Raw genomic sequence first — 12,790 nt, forward strand, 5'->3', positions numbered from 1 at the left:
ATCAACTCTATTTAGGTCAACCTCAACACATTAAGCAATTGCTTCTTCAGTGGCGGATCCAGGAGGGAACGCACCGGGCGCCCCCTTTTTTCTGTTTAAACAAAAAACATAAAAAGGCAAAAATGGGGGAGGGTGCGTGCGCCCCTCTTCAATCTTGTAAAGGCGCCCTTTTTTGTGGAATTTCTGGATCAGCCCCTGTTCTAATTCCAGGAAAGCCAGAGAAGAAATTAAATGCTTCATTTAAAGACAATTATAAGGTGGTGCCTAAAGATCATGCACAAGCCGAACTTCGCTCACTAAGCTACATAATGATTTTTAGATGATTGTATGAAGAAACATTAAAGCACACAAAAAGTAAGGAGATTATGCTGTAGCTGTAAAAATATCAGATATCGCCATGCCAACGACCAGTTTCCAGGGTGATTTTTCTGATACAACTTTCGCTGCTACTCACATATCACTCATTTACCTGAACCATCTAACCATCACTTTCAATTGCAGTTTGCCCATAGCTTGAAGTAGAAAATATAGGTCATCCTTTAAACACAAATTTGCCTGGGTCATTAAGCTTTTTGAGTGTTTTCTTCACCTGAAGTAATAGTGATCGTTTGAAAGAATTTATAAATAACTTCTAGTAAGAGAATTTTTTTTTAATTTATTTACTATATAAGAGAAATTCTCATGAGCATATACAAATGTACGTATAATCTGTGATTGCATTACTCGTGATGAATTTCATCACTTGCCAATGGATGCACGTACAGTGCACAGTGCGTATTCAGCAGTGATGCATTAAATGTCTGTTTACTGTAACGCCCGCTCAATTACAATATTTCTGCTCATCATTGTTAGGATTCGTGGTTTGGTTATCAAAGTCAAGTACTGTTGTATTTAATGTAGGATTGATAGGTAACTTGCGGGGAGTGACTGTATTGAAGATAACCCTTTTGTATACAGTACTTTAGTCTGCATTAATAAACTGTACATGGTGAATAGAATGTTCAGTATGTACAATAAGCCTATCATTGTCGATCCTGACACATTATCATAAACTCTCGATGGTTATGTCGTTTTGTATAATTTAAGCTGACAGGTGTTTTCTTTTTACAGCGCAGTAGAGTATAGCAGCTGAGATATAGATAGATAAAAATTTATTCATTGTATTGAATTGTATATTGCATTATACAAATAATACACAGGTGAGAGTGCGTTAGTGGAGATGTAGCGCACTCGAGGGTATTTACAATTGTGAAACATGCACGAGGCGAAGCCGAGTGCATGTTGCACTACATTCTAAATACCCGAGAGTGAGCTGCATCTCCACTAACGTCACGAGCTTAAACCTGTGTATTATTTGACTTATAAAATGGGTCGAAAACTAACAGCATTTTTCATGTACCTTTGTGGGTCAATACCAGTCAGCTACATGTAGCATTCTCTCAAAAGTCAAGATGTCCGAAGAGGTTCGTCCCAAACATTTACGCACGTCGCACTCGGAAATCCCGCACATTTAAGTACTGTACGTATACGTACGCCACATGTTGTAAATGCACAAGAGAGGCCGGCTGGCAGCCCGAACTAGAAGTTGTTTACAAGATTGACAGCGCGTATAGTAGCACGCGACGCACTTGTAACAACTGATTGAGTGTGCGCTGCTAGTGTAGACATTGTGACGTCAGTGACTTTACGCTTTTTTGCAAGGTCGTGCAATAGTATACAAATAGTGAATGGTCACGAGTGCAATGGTACGAGATTTCGCACGAGGTGAAAGATAGAGGCGCTCTATTCAACGAGGCGAAGCCGAGTTGAATAGTGCGCCTCATAATTATTTCACCGAGTGCGAAATCTCGTTCCATTGCACGAGTAAAGACCATACACTATTTGATTTATACAACGTCCAAGTAGATCTTTGTTTTTGGTTGGAGGATTGTTGGGTAGGTCTAAGTAACAGGCCTAGAAGTCTATATATGTATGAAAAATATAGCCATACTTACATGTGGATCCACTGTGGTTCTCTTTCTGGCTTGTGCAATCAATGTATAGATACAGGTCAGTAGTTCAAAATCAACCGAATGTCTGAATCAAAGTGTTGAAAGTTTAATCTTGAGACTCATTTACACTTGCAGTAAAGCCTCAACGCTCGTCGTAATTCAGTTGAAGAAAGAGTCAAAGTTCCAACACATTTTTCTCAATTCTTAACGCTAATCTTGAGTTGAAATGTCAAACACAAACACATACGTGCACAATAGCACTCAGCAGTCGATAGAACTTTAGGTTTAACTCTCTAGGCATATTCCTACTTGTTGTAAAAGGTAACTGGACCATGGAAGTGGAAGTGTTGCACCGAGGAGGTTGACGTGGCACTTTGGATATTGAAATTTGATTCGCTCAAAATTAACTGTTCTTGGGAATCCGTAAGAAGGCTATCCAACCCCTCCAACACATTTTCATTTGATTGTACCTCAGGCTCAGCTGGCTTTGGAGCATTTTCACTCATTTCGTTAGCTAGCGCTTTACTCATTTAGCTTCTTCTTTTCGTCACTTGTACGCGAATAGTGCTTCAGAGACGATTCCGAACGATGTCCAGTGACTGACATGATGTGTCGATTCGGAAAGCCAGCTTCATCCAGCACTGTGCATGTTGTTGCCCTCAAACTGTGGTTTGTGTACATTTGCGAACACCCAGCCTTTTCAGAGATCTCTCTCATCTTATTTCCTATTGTGTTAATCCCTAACGTTGACCGAAAGATCGGTCTGTATCTGTCCGTCGGGGAATGTTCCGCGGAGACTGCGTCTGTCTACGGAGGACAGCGTTAATGGCAAAATATAAAAGAGTCCTCCGGACAGACGGATCTTTCTGTCTATCCCTAACGGTGCATTCATGTACCACGGAGAACCGTCCGTTGGCGCCTTGGCTTTTGGACGTTGCCACATGCACTTTTCAGCCGGGTTCAAATCTTCTTTCAAAGCAAGAAACGATCGGACTGGACATCGGCTTGAACCAGGAATTTCGTACATATGGCCGCTACATTCCTCGTCCTCACATTCACGTCTTGATTTAGTCATAGTATCACGACGGGTAATGTAGCGCAAGTTCTGTTCATCAACCTCTAGATCGAAGTCTGAAATTGACATACTACGCAGATTTTCTCTCCCACGGTTAGCAAAATATGTCATAACGTCAATAAAGACTTTATTCTGAAGACCAATCGGGGTTGTTGTATCAAGTGAATCAATGATCTTCGTCATGTCTTTTCCACTCACCGCTTTCTTGTGCTTTACGGCTCCTTTCCCACTCTGCTTGAGTTTAACCATCATAGCTTTGTAAGTCTTGTCACTCTCTTTAAACATGTCACTATTACAAATATCTATGTCTTTGGTGGTCTGAAAGTGACGATGAAGTCCATATCGAATTGCGTGCATAGACTTCTTCGTATACAGATCTCCATTGTTTCTCCGTAACCCACCATAAAAACGAGACAGAAACTTATCGAGTTCTGCATTACCGTAGCCTTGTACTGTAGCCAAAGACGTTCCAGCCCATTCAGCAAACGCTTCCAGACGATGCACAGCAAACTATTTGTTTTCTTGTGTTCGTCGAGTCCGCAGCATCAGCCAATTCCGCAAGTTCGTCGTCATTTAGCGAAACGAAACTAGGTTGAACCGCCGCCATTTCTGACGGCCCCTTGATGTTTACAATATTACAAACAAACGAGATTGTGTCGTCTGCGATTGTTGCAGCTCAGTTACATCTTAAGCTAGCAGCGCTAGCGCTCATACACACGTACACACTAGCACTACGTAGGCAAGGCCTACATACGCGGGCGCATGCATGTACCGCACACGTACACTGCGCTAGCTACATGCATTCTCAATACACAGTACATGCAGTACCGAAACATGGAATAGAACGAAAAAATCAAACCAAGTTGCACGCAAAAATAGAACCAAAATTGCACGGCGCGCTGAATGGAGTACTTAGTGAATATCACGTCACCAACAATCCTCCAATCAAATTACAAGGATCTCCTTGGACGTTGTATAATAAGAAATCATGCACGCACATGTGACTCATTTCAGCACTTCCAATTGGCTACATTCTTGAACCCATTTTATAATGTATTTTATTGCATTGTACTGTATTGCATTGCATTATATTGTATAGTATTGTACTTAGTGTCATATCTAAAGTCTTTGTTTCTGTAACATTCGATTTTCGGTTGGTTAGTTTTTTTTTTTTTTAAACACACACACACACCTTGTAAATAAAGATTCCTTTGCAATGCTGGCAAGCATGTAATGTATTGGTCTGTAGCTGCTCCTGAAGTGTTTATAGTGGGGTTCCGTATTTGGCCAGTAGGCCTACACAAATACATGTGTCTCAAACTATGACGAAAATAATACAATCAAAGTTAAAGATAATAAAAAGTTTTGGTACCTCAAAAGTGTCCTTGAATTTCCTTGTCTTAGTTTGTGTTTCAGGTTAAAGTACCTTTCATATAACTAACACTGTGAGACTTACTCGCCCCAAAGTGCTCTCATATCTTAGTAATCATGCAATTAACTGCGACCAGCAGCCCCATACGCATAGCGACCAGCAGTCCCATACTCATAGCGTAATCGGGCTTCGCATTGTAGCATTCAGGATCATGACAGATTTAGTATCGCAGGGTAAATGTCAACTTAAAATCCCATAAATTCTTCAATTTGAAGACTTACCAATTAAGTTGAAGTATTGAAAACAGGCTTCGGGCAACGTTTGGTTCTGCCTATAGTCCCTTTCTGTTCGAATTGATGACTGAATGTGACTCGGTCGACAGGACCTTAGGAGAGCTACATACAGTACACTGAATATTACAGCCAGTGCATGCGAACACATCACATGCACACAAATTTCAAATCCATGAACGGATAAGATGTCGTGTCAATTTATCGTGCTCAAATTAATCATAAAAAAATAGCAAATGACATGGAATTACAACGTCATGTCAAACAGTAATTACTTTTTCACATGGTAATTTATGCAAGGCAGTTTAAAGGCTAATTTTCACGTATATCATAGTTAGAATTCCGAAATTTCGTGTTTAACATAGAACTTATTTCAAAGCATTTTGAGTCATAGTCCAAGAAATATAATAAAGTCTGATGTAGGGCCCCTAATTGTTACCCAGGAAAGTGTAGAATAATGTATTTTCGGTGGTTTTCATACCAACAACAGATAATAAATAACATTGATAACAGACACCCATGACAAGGTGAATCAATACCAGCTGTTAAGGGAAATAGATATCATTGTACTAAACAGCAACTTCATGACTTTGCCGGTAAGGTACCACAAAATGGAAATAGTACCTACATCTGTGTGTGCGTGTGTGCGTGTGTGTGTGTGTGTGTGTGCGTGTGTAGTAAGTTATCTTCTGAATGTACTAACACTTGTAAAAGTATTTGACATGAAACTAATTCATGTTATTTATCAATTTGTAGTGCTGTCCCATACAATACATGTTCGCAAGGTGTGATTCTAATAGATGGCCTAAAACTAACATAAATGCCCACATTTATAGTTAATCATGTGAGTACATGTATATGGTGCATTGCTTACTTGCGGATAGTAATTTCAGAGTTAAGTTTTGAGATGACCTAACCTTGTAGGTACTATTTCCATTTTGATGAATTAATGTCGATGTCGTACTTTCATACTTCCTGAAATCCGACATCATACTGAGAATTTGCATACAATGATTTAAAATATTAGCGTTTATGGCGGTCCAATACCGAAACATTCTTTGTATTGCTATATACGATTAGAACGACCACTCTCGTTAGACTAGGGCCCATTTATTATTTTGCGGTCATTGTGCCTTTGCTGCGTGAGGATATCTATTGTGTGAATTGTATTGACATTAGATCAGTTGCAATTTCGGCATGCAGGCGTCATACTTAAGACATAGACTTGCAGAAAAGCTTTACATACAAATGTTCATATTTATAGAATAAGTTTTATTTCAACAATTCGATATGACTCCCATTATATACTACCATCATTCTTTATTCTCGAATCTTACAATTACTACTTCGCTGCGGTGCTTTGCAGTATATGTTTGAAAAAAAAATCTATTAAAAACATCTATCCTTCTACAGTAATGTATAATAAGAACCGGAGATTTAGAATTGATCTTGATTTGTGACGGCCAAACATTCAAATTTCTAAAACAGAGATATAACGGATTCACGTCACGAGCTCGCCGCTCACGAGTCACACGGCCCACGAGTCATACATGTACAACCCACACGTCACCCAGCCCACGAGATAAGACCCACGAGTCAAATAGCCCACGAGCTTAACACTAAGCATGCTAAGTGAACAAGGCCCATGAGCTCGACATCGGAATGGACACACGAGCTATACGGTCCGCCAGCTCGACACTGGGTAAACAATTAAGGCCCGAGAGTTCGACACAAGGCAAAAAAGGCCCACGAGACTGAAATGCATGTAGTATCGGTCTTGTGGACCATTTTTGCTTTGAGTTTGAGAGAATGTTTGCATTATTGCCTATAGTGTCGGTCTCATGGACCTGTTTGCCTATGGAGTCGGACGCGTAGACCTTGTTTCCTGTCAACTCATAGACCTTTCTCAATGTCGAGCTCATGGGCGGTATGACCAGTGGCGTATCTAGGGAAAACGGCGCCCGGGGCAAGCGCGGAAATCTACGCCCCTAATTTCTGAAAAAGTGTTCAACCCAACCCCATCCTCGTAGGGACTTTATGCTTTTGGATGCTTTTTCAAGCACTTAAAAGGGGTCTTTTTGAGAGTGATTTAAATGTAATAAATCGTGATAAGTTTTGGCGAGCGAGGGCAGCGAGCGAGCCGCAAATTTTTGTGTTTCAGCTTAAAAAACATGGAATTCTTGTCATTTTTTGCTTACTAAATCTTACAATTCTAATCCAGATATAGTGACGGCCTTTACTTAGATAACGATTTATACCAACAAAGAGAGGACTTGAAAAAATACTCTAAATTAGTACGAGCGAGTATATAGAGTATAATTTGTATATTTCCGCGTCATCGTTACGTTTTGTTCTTATCTTGTTTGATTTTTTTGCGCCCCCCCCCCCCATGTTCGAAACCGTTGCCGCCCTCCTTTGATCCTATCGGCGATCGCTTCAGAACGAAAGAAATTGCAGCCGCTGCTCCGTGTGACATTTTGCCTGCTAAATATAAAATGACATGTGTGAACACAATATACATTGTCATTTTGTCCGCATCATCTTCATGTGTTGTTTTTATCTTGTTTGACTTGGTTTTCTGCCCCCCCCCCCCCCCCCCGGTCCGGGAGAGGGTTTTTTCTTCTTCTTTTTTTTTCTTCTTCTTCTTCTTCTTCTTCTTCTTCCTTTTCTTCCCCTTTTTTTTTCCTTTTTTTTTTTCTTCTTCTTCTTCGTTTTTTTTTCGTTTTTCCGTTTTTGGCGCCCCCAAGGAGTGGCGCCCGGGGCACGTGCCCCCCTTGCCCCCCCCCCCCCCCCCCCCCCTAGATACGCCACTGGGTATGACTCGTGGTTGTCGGGCCTGTGGAATGACCCCATTTGGAGGGTAACTATGCCTGGCACCATTTACAACGTTAGGCGCTTGAAAATAGGATCAGTATTGAAATAAATAATGGCAACCATGAGTAAAATCCTAAAACTCTTGTATTGCAACTTTAACAATAAATCAGTATATTTTGAATATCAATTTCTCAAAGCAACAACACCAGTGAATAGTAAATAGGACGGAATAAATGATTTGTACAAAACCATAAATGCATGAAAGGAAATGAAAAACTTTATGAATACACATAATTTATATAATACACATGTAGGCCGGTGCCGGTATTATTTTAAATTTTATGAATTCATAGTTATGTTCCAAGTCGGATAAGACTGGCTTTATTCGTACATATTTTAAGCTTGAGAACAGTAGGCCTGCATAAATCATTGCGTAGTCTGGTATCCACATTAACACTTTTCTCTTCTGGCTCTTTCAAGCCACTAATTTTTTTCTTTTTGACATTTGCCAACGGATATAAATGACGAAGATTATGAATGGCATGTGAAAGTGAGAGAAGTTCCCTTCAAGGACGATCACTAATTCAACCATGATGATTATGAGTGAAATAAAAAAGTTTTTTGATATGACGGCACAGATCGATAAGTACATCACCAGACTACTTGAATCAAAAGTGATAACTGCCCGTGGCATCGATCTAATATCTACAAATGAAGGGACACTGAGCTACTTGCAACAGTGCTGGTTTGTCTTTGTTTACCCATTGCAACGTGAGATCAGAGGTAACACTCGTACTCCATAATGGAGCTGATATTAGTTGTTGCCACTGTTTTTCTTCTAGACAACGCGTATCCATTAGTCTACGTTGAATCAGGTAAGATCCAAAATAATACACGTGCTGTTTGAAATAAAATGTCCGTGACGCGTGGTTTTTAGGGGTCATCCCACAAGACCGACATTCACGAGTCATACAGCCCTCGAGTTCGACATCGAAAAGATATTATAGGCAAAACCGGGTGCACATCACGAGACCGACACCCACTAGCCATACACCGTGACACAGATGCCATGTTCAAAAATGTCTTATGAGTGAGATTTTCATGACTCGGCATCTTGGCGCGCGCGCATGTGCTTGAGCGAGGGAGCGAAGCGACTGAGGCCTGAGCGAGGGGAGGATGTAGGAGGGGGGGGGGGGGGGAGGTTGTCCACCCTCCCACGATAGGGAGCTTTTTCATTTTTTTAAATGATGCAAGCTGCTGCATACTTGGCTTAAGTGACTATTTTTGTATTTTTGAAAGACAAAACGAAAATATGCCTTCAATTGCAACTCTCACTTTAATCCTTTAAGCTATGCTCCTAATGCGTGAGAAAATGGGTGTCATGCGTGAGATCATGAGACAGACCCTAAATGCTTGAGTCTTACTCACAATGCTTGAGATTTGGTAGCTCTGCCGTGATACAGCCCAAGAGTCATACAGGTCACGAGTCAAACACCCCGTGAGTTACACATTAGGCAAATAGAGCCCATGAGTTCGACACTAGGTAAAACAGCCCACGAGTTCGACAGATACAACACGGCGCGTAATGTGTCAGTCTCGTGGGCCTTGTTGGCCTAGTGTCGAACTGATGGGCTGTATGACTCCTGAGCTGTATAACTCACGGGCTGCATGACTCGTGAGCTCTACGACTCTTGGGCTGTATGACTCGTGGGTGTCTGTTTCGTGACGTGCACCCGGTTTTATTGCCTTATTACGCTAATATCTGAAGCTGCATACTATTATCATTAGTTGCCCAACAAAATTTACCCAGCATCAGAATGGAATGCCACAAAATTGCATAGTTACAGGCGCTTAGTTCCCATCCGTGATTTGCATAATACTGTTTGTCAATTTCTAGACGAATTTCTGACCAAACATCAGTTTACCAACAAAATTTACCAAACTTCACAAGGAACGTGGTAAAATTTCAAGACTGCACGGCAAGGAGTTCCAAACCTTCACTTATCAATACTGTTGGTGAATGTGTGCCCAGTATTTAACATCGATACCCAATATTGATTGAGTCACTTGAATAGTCGATTGGGTAATGGCCCATAATTACACTTTTTTAACAAACCAACAGTTTCCCAAAATTTTAAGATTGTATGTTTTGTAATGTGTACATTTTCAATTTAGTTCAGTCCGGTTAATAATGTAAAAGCTATGTCACAGACACGAGGATGTTGTCTTGTATTTTGTTAAGTGATAGCAAGCAGAACCATACAGGCCCTTTGCATCAACAACATCAATGCCACTAATTTATGACATTTGCTCCATGGCAGGTTAAAACATTGTAATAATCTCATTCACCAAGGGCAGCTTCTTTGATGCCAAAACTATACTTTGTTTAAAATTTTATTAGGCCAGCACTGCTAGGCAAATTATCTTAGGCACACCATGATCAAGGAATAGATCGTAGGTAAAACATGATTTTAAAGGGATGATTAAGACTAACACATTTCTTCTCTACTAAATCACTGGACACTGTCACTGTTCCTATAACGCGTCAATTAATAATATTGAAAGTATACACCTAGATATCGCGTTTCATTATGGTATTACACAACCCACTCAAAAGAGTAATTGTGAATGATATTTTTATTTCACCAAGATTACTTAAATATTTTGAGAAATTTTGTGATAGGATCTACACACCAATTATTTAAGGTGATGCATTTCATAACAGTTTTCTAATATGACCTGGTCGCAAATTGCTGCACTCAATACTCAAGTTACAATCAAGACAAAACAGATAATCACGGACAAGAAATCATCTGATGAGTAACATATCACAATTAAGCTGTCTGTATATTTTCCATTTCACATTGTACTATGCAGGTGGAGAAGTTGCATTAATTTAAAAAAAAATCCATCAAATTTTGAATTAAAAAATTCCCCATTGATTCACTGTCAATATTCACCGACTCGCCATCGCACAAGAACCAACCGGAATCCAACTAGCATAAAGATTTCATGGGAAAAGCTCAGGAGATAATTTTCAAGAATTTAAGTCAGTATACAATTTCTCTTTTTGATATAGATTTTTCTGGAGTGTTTTTGGTGTTATTTACATGCCCCATATTCACATGGATCTATTTATTTGACCTAATTCAGTTGCAGATACAATGGCTCTCACACTTGATTCACCTGTCGTAATTTCATCTGAAGACGCTGATCAATGGGAAAGGGCTAAGGACGAAGGGGATCCGTTTACTCTTCTTTGGACCTTTAAGGCAAATCTCACTCACAGAATTCGTTTCACTTTCCAAAGCTTTGATTTTCCACCTGGATTCAAGGTGAACATAGGAGATGGTCGTTTCATCGATGCAGACAAAAGGATTGTTAACATCAGTGGCACCGACCTCAAAAACCTACCAAGTAATGTGACATCGCTGACTAACTATGCCTGGCTGCAGGTGATATTCAAGCCCCCATCAATGGATAAACCAATCCTGAATGTAACTGTTCAAGCTGTGGAGACTCAAGGTCAGTCCGTATGAAAGACGGAAAAAGAATATTAGACCAAATTGTAACCCTCGAGTAATGTAATGTCATGGTATATAATGTACACTGTAAACACTGTATACATAAGCCTGTGCTTTGTAACATATACATGACTTGTTGTATATCCATAGTACGGTTCATAATTGTGCCCTTGTAAATAGTGTATATATGGTGTTTTTGTTATTCCACTTAGCCTTATCTTTGATATTATTTTGTCTATAATCTGTAGGGGGACTACATTTAACAAGCAGTGCTTCTAAGTAGTCCCCTCCACATTTGTACATGGTGTAATTTTATCTCAGAATATCACGATATTTTGCATATACATGTACTATACTCTGTATAGTTTTGATATAATGTCCACTATGTGTTATACCCTGTATATTTTATCACATAATGTCCACTATGTGGAATATGAATGAATTTCATTTCATTTCATTTCATTTTATTTCATGTCTAATGGCAGACATACATTTATATTAGTCTGCATGCAAATCCAGTTAATTTCGATAGAGGTTGAAATAAACTAATTGTTGTTGTTTTTTTCAGTCTCATTTTGTCAAGGCATAACAGCACCAGATACATAAAATTTAAGTTGGGTGGAACGTCACTCAAGCAGCCTACACTATATTTTACTTGAAACATAATCTTTCAAGACCTTATAAAACCGTCACTTTTGATATTGAGGGTAATCAAGAGCCTTTGGGTTTTCAAGAAGCTGTAATACAGTGCATATTTACTATCACCTCAGCGTAGAAATAATTACATCTCATAAAGATGATGCCTAGTCGCATGAATGTAACTTAATCTACAACCACGACAACTGCCGCCATCATACTGAGTAGAATTTTTTTTTCTGATAAACTTTATGCAAAAGTTTTATCACAAAATACAGACATAAAAAGGAGCGAAAATTAAAATCAAACCCATTTAGGGTATATTATGGTCTCTTCTGTTATCACGTTATCTCGTCTCATGTACTAGAATATCTACTCTAGGAAAAAATGGGTTGATAGTGTTTACTACGATCACGATTATACTCACACTTAATCGATTTTGTGACGTTAGTTTTCTCTTGTTTGGCCTTATAGTTCACCGCAAAATGCAAGTGTTCGCTATCATGTTAGATATTCGCCATGATTTAGATAGACAATGAATGGTCATCATCCCACTATCATGAATATCGACATACTAATACTTTATTTTCCTATCTAGCATATTTTCGCTACGTCTACGATATGCCTTAGACATTCAGTATTGAAATGCTAGTATTATGTGACATCATCTCAACAACTGAATTTAACCTTTTTATCGTACATTATACGGGTAGGAATCCTTATTAAATAGAATTCCTCTTTCTAAACGTTTTTTTTTTTTAATTAGCATTTTTTGTTTCTTCTTGTTTCGTAAATTTTATGTCATCACTTTCCAGATGATTACCTTTGATATGTGCCATCCTTTACACCTCTAAATGTATAGTCTATGTGACTGCTAGTAACCCTCACCCCCCCCCCCCCGATCATTGCCACTTGGTCTACTATCAGATGGTCCACTCCCAGTTCGTCCAACAGTACTACAGCTAAACTCACTAAACTGTCTTGGTCTACCATCAATTTCGTCTAATGCCCTTTTGGTCTACTTCTCCCAGTTTGGCTACTTATCATTTCGTCTAATGATCAGATGGTTTAATTGCAGTTTTGTCTCC

General features: G+C 39.4%; 1 pseudogene; it reads right to left on the bottom strand.

The window, feature by feature from the left end:
- Positions 1–2,296: 2,296 nt before the first annotated feature.
- Positions 2,297–3,673, bottom strand: LOC139732055 (uncharacterized protein KIAA1958-like; annotated as a pseudogene).
- Positions 3,674–12,790: the final 9,117 nt, after the last annotated feature.

Source organism: Diadema antillarum, unplaced genomic scaffold, assembly GCF_040938485.1.
Source record: "Diadema antillarum isolate AM-2024a unplaced genomic scaffold, OU_Dant_1.0 seq00000398_RagTag, whole genome shotgun sequence".
Taxonomy (NCBI): Eukaryota; Metazoa; Echinodermata; class Echinoidea; order Diadematoida; family Diadematidae; genus Diadema; species Diadema antillarum.